The sequence below is a fragment of the Pogoniulus pusillus genome, chromosome 32 (assembly GCF_015220805.1).
Source record: "Pogoniulus pusillus isolate bPogPus1 chromosome 32, bPogPus1.pri, whole genome shotgun sequence".
NCBI classification, from domain to species: domain Eukaryota; kingdom Metazoa; phylum Chordata; class Aves; order Piciformes; family Lybiidae; genus Pogoniulus; species Pogoniulus pusillus.
Window position 1 is genome coordinate 3,182,380 of NC_087295.1, and position 15,168 is coordinate 3,197,547.

General features: G+C 48.3%; 1 protein-coding gene across 9 annotated transcripts in view; it reads right to left on the bottom strand.

The window, feature by feature from the left end:
• The window catches only part of ELMO1 (engulfment and cell motility 1), a 340,489-nt gene that overhangs the window by 63,841 nt on the left and 261,480 nt on the right, over positions 1-15,168 (bottom strand). The window contains exon 1 of one of the 9 annotated variants that reach the window (XM_064170016.1): positions 6,135-6,604. The exons of the other annotated variants lie outside the window; for them this stretch is intronic. The gene's annotated coding sequence lies outside the window, so the exon portion shown is untranslated. Of the gene's footprint in view, positions 1-6,134; positions 6,605-15,168 lie in introns of those variants that run through there. 9 annotated transcript variants of the gene reach the window in all.

Consider the following 15,168-nt stretch of genomic DNA (forward strand, 5'->3'; position numbering starts at 1 on the left):
TTGGATATGAATCTTGAGATACCTAGCTGTGAAAGCTTCTCTCTCTGTCGTCATCTTCTATGTCTGAAGAAAATGGAAGTTCAAAGGGAAGAGAAGACGAAGGGAGTTGGGTTTACAGCTGTGGAACAAGCACTTGCTTTGTCACATCAAAAGAGCTGATAAAAGCAGCTTGGCGATTCAGGATAAGGAGGATATTATTTGATGTATTAATTTGACAGTCTACTAACATTAATACAAAGATCTCCTTTTTCACCCCATTCCCTGATTGATTTTCTGCATTACAGAGGAGTTTAAAACACCCAGACCACAGCTAATCAAAGTTCTAGTTTCTATACGCATCCTGTGTCTTCTCTGAGCTCTGACTTTCACATGGGTGTGCTTTGGTCTTTGCTTTGGTTTTTTTTAAATGACCAAATCCTTAAGTAGTGAAAGTTGTCAGAATCTGTGTGAAGCCCACAAATTTCAGCAAAAAGGGATCTATGTCCTGTAGACTTTTCAACAAGCTGCAAATTTATTGCAGCATGGACGGGTTTCACAGGAGCAGTGTGGCCAGCAGGACAAGAGAGGTTCTTGTGTCCCTGTGTTCAGCACTGCTCAGGCCACCCCTTGAGTGCTGTGTCCAGTTCTGGGCTCCTCCATTGCAGAGAGATGTTGAGGTGCTGGAAGGTGCCCACAGGAGGGCGCCAAAGCTGGGGAGGGGCCTGGAGCACAGCCCCGTGAGGAGTGGCTGAGGGAGCTGGGGGGGTGCAGCCTGCAGCAGAGGAGGCTCAGGGCAGAGCTCATTGCTGGCTGCAGCTGCCTGAAGGGAGGCTGTAGCCAGGTGGGGTTGGGCTCTTCTCTCAAGCAACCAGCACCAAAACAAGGCGACACAGTCTCCAGTTGTGCCAGGGGAGATCTAGGCTGGATGTTAGGAGGAAGTTGTTGGCAGAGAGAGTGACTGGCACTGGAATGGGAGGTGGTGGAGTCACCATGCCTGGAGGTGTTGAAGCCAAGCCTGGCTGGGGCACTTAGTGCCATGGTCTGGTTGACTGGCCAGGGCTGGGTGCTAGGTTGGACTGGATGAGCTTGGAGGTCTCTTCCAACCTGCTTGATTCTATGCTAAGAGAAAGGAACTTCAAAATTCCTGCTTGTGGCTGTTCCCAGCACTCCACCCAGGAGCTGGGTACCAATTTGCTATGGTATCCTAATTCTCTGGAAGGCATCAAGTCAAGCTGCAGGGAGACACCTGTGATCTCTTGCTTATACAGTCATGCAATTAAGAACAATAAAAAGTGGTATTTGTTGGGTGGTTTTTAAGAGACAACATAAACTGACAGCACAAAAGCAGCAGGCTTGGATGTCTGCACTGGGCTAAACTCCAGTTGCAAACAATAACCTCCGTGAGGTAGCGACACACGATTCCTCTTTATGAGGCCACTCCTGAACTCCTGCCAAAAAAATCCCTCTGTGCAGCACTAGGCACTGGAAGACAATGGAAGAATAATGACAGGTCTGTAAAATCTGCTGTGACTGACAGTTTGGATTGTGCTGCTGGGAAAATAGAAAACTTTTCAGTGCAGCACAGGAGTTTCCAGATCGGTGCTGCGCAGCGCTGAGCAGAACGGGTGGCGAGGAGATCAATGGGGCTGCTGCGGCTTTAGGGCTCTGCCAGCTCTATTCTGGCTTTTAGGGCTCTGCCAGTTCTGTTCTGGCCTTGGTGCTGCTTTGTTGTGTGCATTCTGACATCTGAGAGGGCAGCCTGCTTGTGCTGAACGGGGAGACAGGGTTTGCTGGGCCTTGGCATGGTGATGATTACTGTGTGCAGTTCTGGAGCCCCCAGCACAAGAAGGACGTGGAACTGTTAGAGAGAGTCCATAAAGATGCAAAGAGCAGCTCTGCTATGAGGACAGGCTATGAGGGTTGGGGCTTTTCCACCTGGAGAAGAGAAGGCTTTGAGGAGACCTTCCAGTACCTGAAGGGGGCTGCAGGAAGGCTGGGGAGGGACTATGGGCAAGGTCTCGTAATGACAAGATGAGGAGGAATGGGTTTGAACTGGTAGAGGGGAGATCGAAAGTGGATGTTAGGAAGAAGTTGTTTGCAGTGAGGGTGGGGAGACACTGGCACAGGTTGCCCAGGGAGGCTGTGGAGCACAGAAGCACAGAATGTGATCAAAAATGCATTGTGTCATCCACAGCCTCCCTGGAGGTGTTCAAGACCAGGTTGGATGAGGCCTTGAGTGACCTGTTCTAGTGAGAGGTGTCCCTGCCTATGGCAGGGAGTTGGAACTAGATGATGCTTGAGGTCCCCCCCAACCTAAACCATTCTATGATTATGAAGCCCTGGTAACTACAAAGGAGAGGGTCAAAAGTGACCTATGGGACCTTCAGCAACCTGTTCTAGTGGGAGGTGTCCCTGTCTATGTCAGGGGGCTGGAAATGGATGATCCTTGAGGTCCCTTCCAACCTAAACCATTTTCTGATGCTCTGTGTAAGCCAAGTCCTAGCATAGAGTAACTTTGACTAAAAACATCAGACACAAACATAAGGAACTGTGGTTATTTGAGCAGTTAGCTTCATTTGGAGTTTCACTGTGACTTCCATTCATTAGGGTGTAAAGACATCGAGCCATCTAAAGGAGAGTATTTGGTTTGTGGTTTGTGTGAAGGCCATACCTACTCACTTGAATAACGGGATGAAAACAAGAACACAGCCCAAGCAAAACTGAAGAGTGGTGGATGGAGAGCCTGTTCAGCTGGAACAAGAATGAGCACAGTGCTTTTGCTGAAGATGGAGGAGGGTTAAGATCCAGGCAAAGAATGAAATATTCAGATGTAGTATCTCTGGACACATATAAAGCTTCCCCTCTGGATTTCTGCTCTATGCTTCCAGCTCAGCAAGCAAATAATGGATAAAGTCTAAAGCTCATGGAAAACAAGTCAAAACCTATGGAATACCCATCCCACTCAGGCTTCCTACATCACTGTTGCTGAGGCAAACAGAGAGGAATAACAACCTTCTGCCTTTGCAAAACTCTTGCTCTTCAAGAAAAACCTAAGCGTGCAATTGAAGATGGGATCAATGCCTGGTGGCTTCTCGTGCAAGTCAATGGAGATATGCCAATTTGGTCTGGCACCAAGAGCTTTAGAAGACATATGAGCCCATCAAACACAAGTGTTTTCCAATGCAACCAATTAAAGCTACCCCAAGATAGCATTTTTCAGCTTCTGCATCCTCCCAACTGCTGCCAGCATGCCACAGCTCTCACTGAAGCCTACTCACTCCTCTCTTGCTGGAACTCTTACAGCCTGGGAAACTGAAATACCTCTCCCACACAGATCATCCCCAAGCAGCAGTTCTCTGCATCACCAGGTCAAACACCTAATGCAAGCCTGGCTTTGCCTGCAACACAAGTGTTTCTCCCTCAGACAGCCTGGTCCAATGCACTATCTGAAGCTCAGCAATTAGAGCTCTCTCTCGCTCTCCCTGTCCCCCTCCTTTTTATCTGCTAATGCACAGGGCTAGACAAGCAAACAAATCCTTTCAAACAAGGCTATGGGAGATATAGGAACTCCATCAGCCACGAGGTATTTGCCTAATACCAGTGACTACACTTGAGAGGTTTATGTTGTTTGAACTATATCCTCAGAGCACTAACAAGAACTAAAATGTCATCTTTAAGAGTTGCAGTGACCTTAAAAGACAATGTCCTCCCAACCAGAAAATAAAGCAGAAGGTAGCAGGTACAGAACTAACCCCTTCCCCCTCCCCAAAGGTGCAGTAGAGATTCATTTTGATACACCCCAAAGGTGTTCAAAAAGACCAGCCTGGAGGCAGAAACAAACCATGCCCAAGAGTGCAAGAGTCCAAGCTGTCCCTCAGCTTTCCATGGACTATCTCAGCCCAGATCAAAGTCTCCACCTCCAAGACAGTGCCTAGGCTGCTGTAGATGATAGGATTTTCAGCTACATCAGTGCCAGATAAATACAAATGAATGATACAAATCCCTGGGGAAGGTGACATAGCAGCTAAATAACAACTCCACTTCCCAAATTTCATTCTTGGCACCTGCATCTCTGTTAACCAGAAATAAGCATTGCAATAAGAACTAACAGCTACCTTGTGGCACAGATGGGGGAAATCGTGGTGGTTTTAAGCCCTCAGTGCCATAGGATGTCTGAGGTGATCAATTCAGTAAAAGGTGACCCCAACATGCCCAGGAAACACAGGGATAAGTGACTTACATCTTCTATCTTCAGATAAGGAAATAACTCAGGTTTAATGACAGCTCCTCCTGCATTTGTGACACCTCTGCTTAAACACTCCAAAGAGCACAGAGCAGCTTAAGGCAGCCTTCACCAACAGATATTCTCCCTGTGTTGGTGCACTGAATTCTAGGCTCTGTCTTCACCTAATTTCACAGTATCACAGTATCATCAGGGTTGGAAGAGACCTCACAGATCATCAAGTCTAACCCTTTACCACAGAGCTCAAGGCTAGACCATGGCACCAAGTGACACGTCCAGTCTTGCCTTGAACAGCTCCAGGGACGGCGACTCCACCACCTCCCCGGGCAGCCCATTCCAGTATCCAATCACTGATCAAACAGTTCTTGAGAGCATTAACAATTTTTTATCTCCAGGACCAGCCACACTGATGCTTTTAAGCAAAGGGACACACCTCAAAAGCACTTCTCCCAAAAGCAAGTTAAGCCATATCTTACAAATAAAAAACCCAACAAATATCACACCCTCAGCCTGAGATTCCCAGGCAGCAACCTGACTTCCCAGCAGCTCCTGACACCAGGAAAAGAAGTTGTGTGCTCAAGTTCTGAAATGAACACACAACATCAGAAAAATGGATCCCTCCAAAGCACACAGCTTCATGTGATGCCTGCACCTAGTTTTAGTTGCTATAAAATTCCTGATACATCAAAAAAAGAGGTTCCCTCTGAAGCAGACAGCTTCATGTGATGCCTGCACCTAGTTTTGGTTGCTATAAAATTCCTGATACATCAAAAAATGGATCCCTCCAAAGCAGACAGCTTCATGTCAGCTTGCAGCTAGTTTTAGTTGCTATAAAATTCCTGATACATCAAAAACAAAAAGGATCCCTCCAAAGCAGACAGCTTCATGTGATGCTTGCAGCTAGTTCTAGCTGCTATAAAATTCCTGGTGCTCAGGACTAGCTCAGGCACAGAATGAAAACACAGAAAGTTGTTTTTTTTTCCTATACCTTTTTGTTCCTGTTTCTGTCCCTTTGACAAAGCAGATAAGATGACCACAGCCTCTGAGAGGGTTGAGCAGGGAGTCATCCATGAGCTCCGTGTAGCAAAGCTCCAGGTTTAATGACAAATACCTGATAAACCACGGACAATGCTGAGCCGAATCCACGGCTGCTGTAACTCAAGTAACCCTAGAGGCTTAAAGAGGGACAGATTTGCACACACATACACCCTCCTCCCCCCTCCTCTCCCTTCTAAATATACCAGTTCTCCTTTACAGAATCAAAAGCAGAGTCCCGACAGGCAAAGGAATCAACTTCTAAGTCATGCCCCACAATGGTGAGAAAGGAAACTCCACGCTTGTCATGGACTCACCTGTTTCAGCACCAAACAGGGAAGCTTTTGAATTCCATGTGGCTTTTACAAGCCTCATCCAAAGGAGAAACTGACTGCAAAAAACCCACCCAAACTAAAATCACCGTGAAGGGCAGGCCAAGCACTAATTCTCTGTGCAGAACACAGTGATGAAGGCTGAGCAACTTGTGTTTTCGTGGCTCGGGGTCTGCGCTAGTGTTCGACAAAGCACTGGGCTAACGTGCCCGTTATTGCCGTGCCGGCAGTACCAGCCCTGCTGACCACATTGCAGGCACCTTGGACTTCTCTGCTCCATGTGCTTCGCTTCCCTTCTCCAACACGGGAGAACGCCCCACAGAACAGAGCATCCTTCCACAGACTCAATTTAATCAGGCTAAACCACCACCAAGGCTAGACAAATAGACAACTACTTCGCCTTGAGCCCTTCGGACGAGCAGCATCTCACTACGGGCGGAACGGAGCCGAGCTGCTATCAGTGTGCCTTTGCCACCCCTCGACACCGCTTATTTATCCGATGGCCGGGCTGAAGGAGCAGGGCGAAGCGCGGGGGGTTTACTTACAGAGATCCCGTAGCTCCATCGCTGCCGGTGACAAACTCGCCTCCCACACGCCAGCGAGCGAATGACTTAATGCTGCCTTTCGCGGAAGGCGCAGCGAGCGCCCGCGGCAGATGGTCCCCGGCGAAGCTCTCTCGGGAGATCCGTCCTCGGCCGAGCCATGGGAGAGGAGCAGCCTCCCCCCTCCCTCCTTGGCACACCTCCGCCCGCTCCCCGCGCCGCCGGGGCCAGCGTGTAGCTTTGCTTATGTCGTGGGTACCTGAGCGCCCGTCAGGCTGCCATTGGCACGGCCAGGCGGCGGCAGCCAATCGCAGCCCGCTCCCGTTCCGGGGAAACTCCTGCCCATCTATTTAGCATCTTGGGAAACCAGGGTTCCGAGGGAAAACAGCGCTCCCCTAGCATCCCGCCATCGGAAAGGGCGGACAAGTAAAGCAATCAGCGCTCCCCAGCTCCGGCTGCCTCTCCTGATGGTTCCCCCCCTCCCCAGCCAGGCGGCACCGGTAGGGACCCGGCACTGGCGTCCACCTAGGCGGGGGCCGCGGGGGAGCGCGCCAGAGCTCCACAATTACTCGCTCCATCGCCATGGAAACAGCCTGGATGCAGCGGGCTGGATTTGTGTAGCACATCTGCTGCCAGGCTCATAATCAACTGCAATCTCATCTCTCCCTTTTTCTCCCCCCGCTTCTCCTCTCCTCTGGCTGCTTATTTGATTGCGAGTTTGCTTTCTCTTTTCATGCGCGCTGGGAAAGTACACGCAGACAGAGCCTTGCACACGCTGCTTTCTCCCTGCACAAACACCCTGTGTTATGTGCATGCATAGCAACACAAGCACATGAGGGGTATTCATTTGCATGCGTCTCCTGAGGAGCTGCCTTCACCCCTCCAATTCTTCTCCCTCCATTCCCCAGGGCAGAGGATATCAACACAAGCACATGAGAGGTATTCATTTGTATGTGTCTGCTGAGGAGCTACCTTCACCCCTCCAATTCTTCCCCCTCCATTCCCCAGGACAGAGGATATCAACATGAGCAACACAAGAGGTATTCATTTGCATGCATTTGCTGAAGAACTGCCTTTACCCCTCCAATCCTTCCCCATCCATTCCCCAGTGCAGAAGACATCAACACAAGCACACGAGAGGTATTCATTTGTATGAGTCTGCTGCGGAGCTGCCTTCACCCCTGCAATTCTTCCCTCTCCATCCCCCAGGACAGAGGATATCAACACAAGCACACAAGAGGCATTCATTTATATGTATCTGCTGAGGAGCTGCCTTCACTCCTCCAATTCTTTCCCCCTATTCCCCAGGGCAGAGGAGAATGAGCGAGCAGCTGCATGGTGTTTGCTGCCAGCCAGGTTCAAACCACAGCAGTACCAAGTAGTAGATATTGCCTGCATTTAAAGTCCTAGCAGTAGACCAACACAAGCCAGGACTGCTGCATGTGCCATCAGAACATTACGTTTCACTTTCCAGTTCTAGAAATTGCATCTGTTGAAAAATTGAAGTGGAAATAACATGCAACTATTATGAAACTGCTCTGCTAGTGGGCTTCCCAAATTATATCTGGCACTCACAGATGGTGACCTGAGACTTCAGGCAACTAATTTTGCACTGGATGTTCCCTATCCTGCCCAAGGGCTGATGACACATGCCACCTGGAAAACTTCACACACAAAAGGGTTGGTGCCCACGGATATAAATCTCTGTCCTACCTTCTGATAATGTAAGAGAGGAGAGATGACTAGGGCAGGAGAGGGAAGGAAACAACACTTGACAGAAAAGATTCATAGGCCAGTTGGGGGTAATTTCTGGCTGCTCCTCAGACTTTCTCTAGGACACCTAAAAAAAACCACCGTCATTTTCTCTGTGTTTCTGTTATTGACGCTGCAAAGTGGAGACAACCCTTAAATGTATCCATCTCTGTTACAAAGATAAGCCCAGACAGACCATGAGACACTGGTATATGGTTGTAATCATAGAATCAAGCAGGTAGGAAGAGACCTCCAAGCTCATCCAGTCCAACCTAGCACCCAGCCTTGCCCAATCAACCAGACCATGGCACTAAGTGCCCCAGCCAGGCTTGGCTTCAACACCTCCAGGCACAGAGACTCCACCACCTCCCTGGGCAGCCCATTCCAGTGCCAATCACTCTCTCTGACAACAACTTCCTCCTAACATCCAGACTAGATCTCCCCTGCCACAACTTCAGACTGTGTCCCCTTGTTCTGTTGCTGGCTGCCTGGCAGCAGAGCCCAAGCCCACCTGGCTACAGCCTCCCTGCAGGTAGCTGTAGCCAGCAATGAGCTCTGCCCTGAGCCTCCTCTGCTGCAGGCTGCACCACCCCCAGCTCCCTCAGCCTCTCCTCACAGGGCTGTGCTCCAGGCCCCTCACCAGCCTTGATGCCCTTCTCTGGACACATTCCAGTGACTCATCATCTCTCTTGAATTGAGGAGCCCAGAACTGGACACAGCACTCAAGGCGTGGCCTGAGCAGTGCTGAGCACAGGGGCACAAGAACCTCCCTTGTCCTGCTGCCCACACTGCTCCTGAGCCAGCCCAGGATGCCACTGGCTCTGCTGTCCACCTGGGCACTGCTGCCTCATCTTCAGCTACTCTCTCCCAGCACCCCCAGCTCCCTCTCTGCCTGGCTGCTCTCAGCCACTCTGGCCCCAGCCTGTAGTGCTGCTTGGCATTGTTGTGGCCAAAAGAATTTCAGGGGGGAAAAGAGGAGGACATGCTCCTGCTTCATGGACACTTCAGAACAGAAAGAACAAAAAATGAAGGTCCTTCTAAAGAAATAACAAAACCAAACCCCAAGCAAATCACATTCCTGTATTGCTCTATTAATAGAAGCCACTGTAAATAGTGATGTTTTCAAATCTCTCCTGACAGAGCCCTACAGGAAGCTTTCCAGATCTCCTTGTATAATAAAGGCCACTCCTCGTTAAATGTCTTCTACTTGGGCCTAATCCAGAGTCCAGGAAGGTCTTTGAAGGCCACAGTCTAATGCTCAAGAGCATGACCATGAACAGGGAGCTACAGCAGGAGATCTGTCTGGCTTTTCAGAGCATCTGTCACTTGGTTATCATTTCTGACAGAGAAATGAGCTTTTAAAAGAGATGAATTTTTAAATGGCTCAGGCTGCCACAAGGATTCACTTCTTTCAAAGCTATTCTTCTTCTGGCTTTTCATCCTTCTTTGGAGTATCACCATTGCTATAGTTGCTACCCTGAGCTTGCAGGCTCCTGTGGTCACTCTCTGTCCCTCTGGATGGCATCCCTATCCTCTAGCAAGTCAACTGTGCCACACAGCTTGGTGTCATCTGCAACCATTTTGGTTCTGTTATTTTTATTACTGCATCAGAAGAAGATTTTGGATAGCTACACATAAACACAAATGAAAATGGCTAGCCACAGCACAGAAGGCTATCTGTCCTTTCTGCCACTTAAGACAGCCTTACTACAAACCACAAAGCTTATCTGGCTAAGAACACCAAGTGATACATAAGCTTCTGAAAACAGACAGGAACACAGCTTTGCAAATCGGATTAGGTATGTCCTTCAGAGGTGATCTGCCACCACAGCACCCAGGGAGGTCCAGCTGAATAGCAAAAGCACAGCACCTTTTCCTCTGCAAAGCATGCTTGGATTTGATTTCCATCAGTGTGCATGTTCAGTACTCACTACCTTCTCCTGTACTTCAAGCACTCCTTGCACCACTGGACAAGCTGTGTTAGCAGTGCTCTCTAGTCTGGCTTTCGTAGAGTAGCCAGAGCATCTCCACAAGCCATACCTGAAGTGTGGGCTACTGATCCTAAGTTCCTCCTATTCTGCTAAAAGCCTTTGAGATGCAGGGAAGTTGAAGTAGTTCCCTTTATCCAAACAAAATCAGGGCTTTATAGAGTTTCATACAACAGTCTTGGATACAGCCAACAGTAGTCTGCACGATGACTGTCTAGGGGCATTGAATGTGCAATACTACTTCATCCTCTCTGACAAGCAGAGTTCTTCAGCTGAGCTAAAGAGAGCCTCAAAATAATCCTGAAATTTGCTAAAGGAACTGCCAGGAATTTTTCTCAGGTTTCCTACTGCTAAATGATTCCAGGTAGACTGGGGGCTGAAAGGAGACTTCTTAGTCTAGACAGCACAGCTCTAGGCTCTATTTCCACCTCTAATGATAAAGCCAAGAAGATCTTAAATGCCTCATGTTTAATGCAGAACCAAAATATCCTGATCTTAACAACCAACTCAACCCCACCCTAATCAACACCACCCAACCTCAACCCCAAGAAGAAGAAGCAAGCCAACATGCCCACACATAGGAAACCTGGTGTACAAGAAAGAAAATGATGTGAAACTGGGTTGATGTGAAGTTGGAGACATTCTGATATATACACACACACAAGAGAAAAAAAGTATTCCTAACCTTGACACTGTCCCATCTGACAACCAACCTCAAGTGATGTTGAGGTTTGGAGGCAGTGTCACATACAATCATAGTTTGTCTTTGCATAGCTACCATGTAAAAAACCCTTCAGACTACACAAGCCCCTGCAGCTGTCTGCAACCTTTAAGCCTTGACTTCTCAAACATTCACAGCAGTCATATAGCATGAGAGGGCACTGAAGAATTGCAAATCAATTATAACACATCCAGACAGCAGAGAGAAAAAGATTTCACAGTACTCACCACTGACTTGAGGATTCCTTACACAGCACCCTGAAGTACACGACTGCAAGGGCCACAGAAACTACCCTGGGAGTGTTGCAACCTTCAGTGGTTCAGCCTACATGAGCATCACCTGCCAAATTATTCACCATCTACAGCTGTGGTCAGGATTTTCCTGCTCCCTACTTTGCTGTTTCCAAACCCCCTGTACACAGCAAACTTCTCTCTGCTTCCAAACCCCCTGTACACAGCAAACTTCTCTCTGCTTCCAAACCCCCTGTACACAGCAAACCTCTATGTTTCATAGCCCCCTGTACACAGCAAACTTCTCTCTGCTTCCAAACCCCCTGTACACAGCAAACTTCTCTGCTTCCAAACCCCCTGTACACAGCAAACTTCTCTCTGATTCCAAACCCCCTGTACATAGCAAACTTCTCTCTGCTTCCAAACCCCCTGTACACAGCAAACTTCTCTGCTTCCAAACCCCCTGTACACAGCAAACCTCTCTCTGCTTCCAAACCCCCTGTACATAGCAAACTTCTCTCTGCTTCCAAACCCCCTGTACACAGCAAACCTCTCTCTGCTTCCAAACCCCCTGTACATAGCAAACTTCTCTCTGTTTCCAAACCCCCTGTACACAGCAAACTTCTCTCTGATTCCAAACCCCCTGTACATAGCAAACCTCTCTCTTCTTCCAAACCCCCTGTGCACAGCAAACTTCTCTCTATTTCCCAATCCTCTGTACATAGCAAGTCTCACTATTTCTAAAACCCTTGCCTAGGCAGTCTGGAACACAAAAAGAGCTGGAATTTTAATTCAGGACAGTGTTCTATGTGTGTCCTTTTATTTCAAGGGCTTCTGCTCTGTGTTATTTAAGAGCAGCAGACACCCAGCAGCCTTCAGAGGAACTTTTATTACTGTGATTATACACCTTTAAGACCTGAACAACGATGCTGCTTGATGATGTTTTGAGAGAGCCTACTGAAGCCAGCTCAATTATAGAGTTGATTGTGTCTTGGTTCACCTTCCCAGCTGCTCTTGAAGGACCTCCAGAGCATTACTTTAACAGCTGTTGATGGTGGCCTAGCCACCATTTCTCACCCTAATTTCACACTACTTTTGCATCACAGACTTGCAGGGAAAGGCAAGTGTTAGAAGGCTCTTGGAGGTGCAGAAAGACTAATGAGAAGAACAGAAACTTACAAGGCTAATTTCCAGGTCCAGAAAGCACACAACAAACTCTTTTGAGAGCAAGCTCTGTCTGCTTCCATCTCAGCCAGGCAAGAAAGTCAAATTAAAGCTCAGAGAAGCTGAATGGACAATTTAAGCTGTTTGCCATGCAGTTACCCTTTTGTAAGTGTAGCCTAAAAGGAGCAATTTACTAAGTGGACTTAGCTGTAGCCAGAACAGGCAACACTCTCTGTACTCTCTCTCAGGGACTGATCTGTTTGAAGGCAGAGAAGAGCAAAGGGATTTGGGGGACCTAGTTGATGGGAAGTTGACTATGAGCCAGCAGTGTGCACTCGTGGCCAGGAGGGACAATGCCATTATGGGGTAGATTAGAAGGGCTGTGGTTAGTAGGTGGAGAGAGGTTCTCCTGCCCCTCTACTCTGCCCTGATGAAGACACATCTGGAGCACTGTGTCCAGTTCTGGGCCCTCCAGCTCAAAAGGGACATAGAACTGCCTGAGAGAGTCCAGCACAGAGCCACAAGGATGCTGAAGGGAATGGAACAGCTCTGTTATGAGGACAGCCTGAGGGAGCTGGGGCTGTGCTGCTGGGAGAAGAGGAGACTGAGAGGTGACCTCAGCAATGGTTATAAAGATGTGCAGGTGAGTGCCAGGAGGCTGGAGCCAGGCTCTGCTGAGTAATGCCCAGTGCCAGGACAAGGGTGGAAGCTGAGGCAGAGGAAGCTTCATTTAAATATAAGGAGGAATTTCTTCCCTGTGAGGCTGACATTGCCCTGGAACAGGCTGCCCAGGGGGTTGTGGAGTCTCCCTCTCTGGAGATATTAAAAACCTGCTGGTATGTGTTCCGGTGTGACCTGCTCTAGCAGATTCTGCTCTGGCAGGGAGGTTGCACTGGATGATCTTCCAAGGTCCCTTCCAGCCCCTGACATTCTGTGATTCTATGATTCTCATCTGAGTGGAAAACCACTTTGAGCTCTGAAGTATGCCTCAAATGTATATGTTAAGAGAAAGGAGAATTAGGCAGTAGATAAAGTGTACCTATGTCAAGAGCCTTTATCACCCCTAGATCAATCCTGGTTATCACTTGTAAAGAGCAGAAGTGGGTTCCTAGTGCAGGTGCTCCTGCTCTGGCAGGGAGGTTGGACTGGATGAGCTTTGGAGATGCCTTCCAGCCCCTGACATTCTGTGATTCTATGATTCTCACAAGGCAACTCAGAACACACAAAATGAGCCACCAACACTCCTGCTGTGTGTCAGTCTCTGGCAGCACACATCTGTTCCCACGGGCTTCACAGCCTCCCTAGGTTAATCTGGCCTTTGCAATTCCCCTTCCCAAAGGCACTACCAGCCACTTTTTTTCAAGCCATGCACATGGAAACATGTAGCCAAGTATAGATACCCCAAACAGGTGCCTCATGCACAACAGAAGTATGCCCACACACGCCCATCCCCAGCCAAATGGAGTATAAATAACTCTGCTCTAGAAATAGGCTTGCTTAAACCAAGTGGCTTGCTTAAATGAAGTCTCTTGCTTAAATAAGGCTGACATAAATACTCACTTCTCATACATGCTTCCTGTTGCATCTCATGGTTAAGTCTGGAAGGTGGCAACTCTGTTGGAAGGGCTGGAGAAAGCCCAACAAAGCACATCAACATCCTGCTCTGAGACAATGGGCATGGAGTGTGCTCAGCATCCTGATCTAACAGAAGAATTGGATGACAAGGAAAAGAAGGCAGGCAGCATTTTTGTGTGTGTGTGACATCAGAATAGATAAATACCACTCAGTGTGCTCAGCATCACAGAATCAAGCAGGTTGGAAGAGAACTCCAAGCTCAGCCAGTCCAACCTAGCACCCAGCCCTAGCCAGTCAAGCAGACCATGGCACTAAGTGCCCCAGCCAGGCTTTGCTTGAACACTTCCAGGAATGGCAACTCCATCACCTGCCTGGGCAGCCCATTCCAATGGCAAATCACTCTCTCTATAAATAACTTCCTGACCTAACAGAAGATTTGGTGAAAGGCAGGCAACATTTTTGGTGTGTGTGTGCCTCTGTGACATCAAAACAGATAAGTATTACTAAGACAGGCAGTAAGAAACTGCAAACCACCAGAGCAGATTCTGGAGCACTGCATCAGCAGCCCACAAAAGAACAGAATTTTAAACATAGATCTTAAAAAAGGGAGGAGAAAAGAAGTATTAGAAAAGGGGAAGTAACTTTCCCCTCTTTGCCTGCTTCTTCAGAAGGACACCAGATGAACGTCCCTGTTCCTCACTCTGCTCATGTCTGTGTCCATGAGTATGGCTCTGGGGGCATTTTCTGCCTTACTCCTTTTCAGAAGACTTCCAGAAGCTGCTGAGAGTGTTTTGTGTGTGGATGGGTAGGAAGGACCAGCTGCCAGAAAGGACTCTCTGAACCTCCCTCCAGCAACCCTGCTTCACATTCAGCCCACACACCAGGCCCAGCTCTACCAATGTTCTGGCTCATTTTGTCAGGGCTGTTGCATCTGCTCAGATCTTCCTTTCCACTAATGAGTCTCTGTCTAATCAATCTTCAGTGTAATGTTTCTTCAGTTTGGATCATCCATGGGCTGAAGATGGCTTCAAACTAGAGAAGAGCAGACTTAGATTGGATGTCAGGAACAGGTTCTTTGCCATGAGGGTAGTGGAGATCTAATAGCAGCCTTCCAGTACCTGAAGGGGGCTACAAGAAGGATGGAAAGAGATGGGTGACAAATGCAGTGACAGGACAAGGGGCAGTGGCTTCAATCTAGAGAAGAGGAGACTTAGATTGGATGTTAGGAACAAGTTCTTTATCTTGAGTATTTCTACCTGTTCCATGCCAGCTTTATTCAGGGTCAGAACATTTGCAGTCCATAAATACTTCCCTTACAAAGAACATTTCAAAACTGGTTAAAAAAGAAGAGTGAAAGAGGAAGGAGGGAAGAAGGAAAGAGGGAAGAAGGAAAGAGGGAAGAAGGAAAGAGGGAAGGAAGGAAGGAAGGAAGGAAGGAAGGAAGGAAGGAAGGAAGGAAGGAAGGAAGGAAGGAAGGAAGGAAGGAAGGAAGGAAGGAAGGAAGGAAGGAAGGAAGGAAGGAAGGAAGGAAGGAAGGAAGGAAGGAAGGAAGGAAGGGAGGAAGAGGGAGGGAGGAAGAGGGAGGGAGGAAGAGGGAGGAAGAAAGA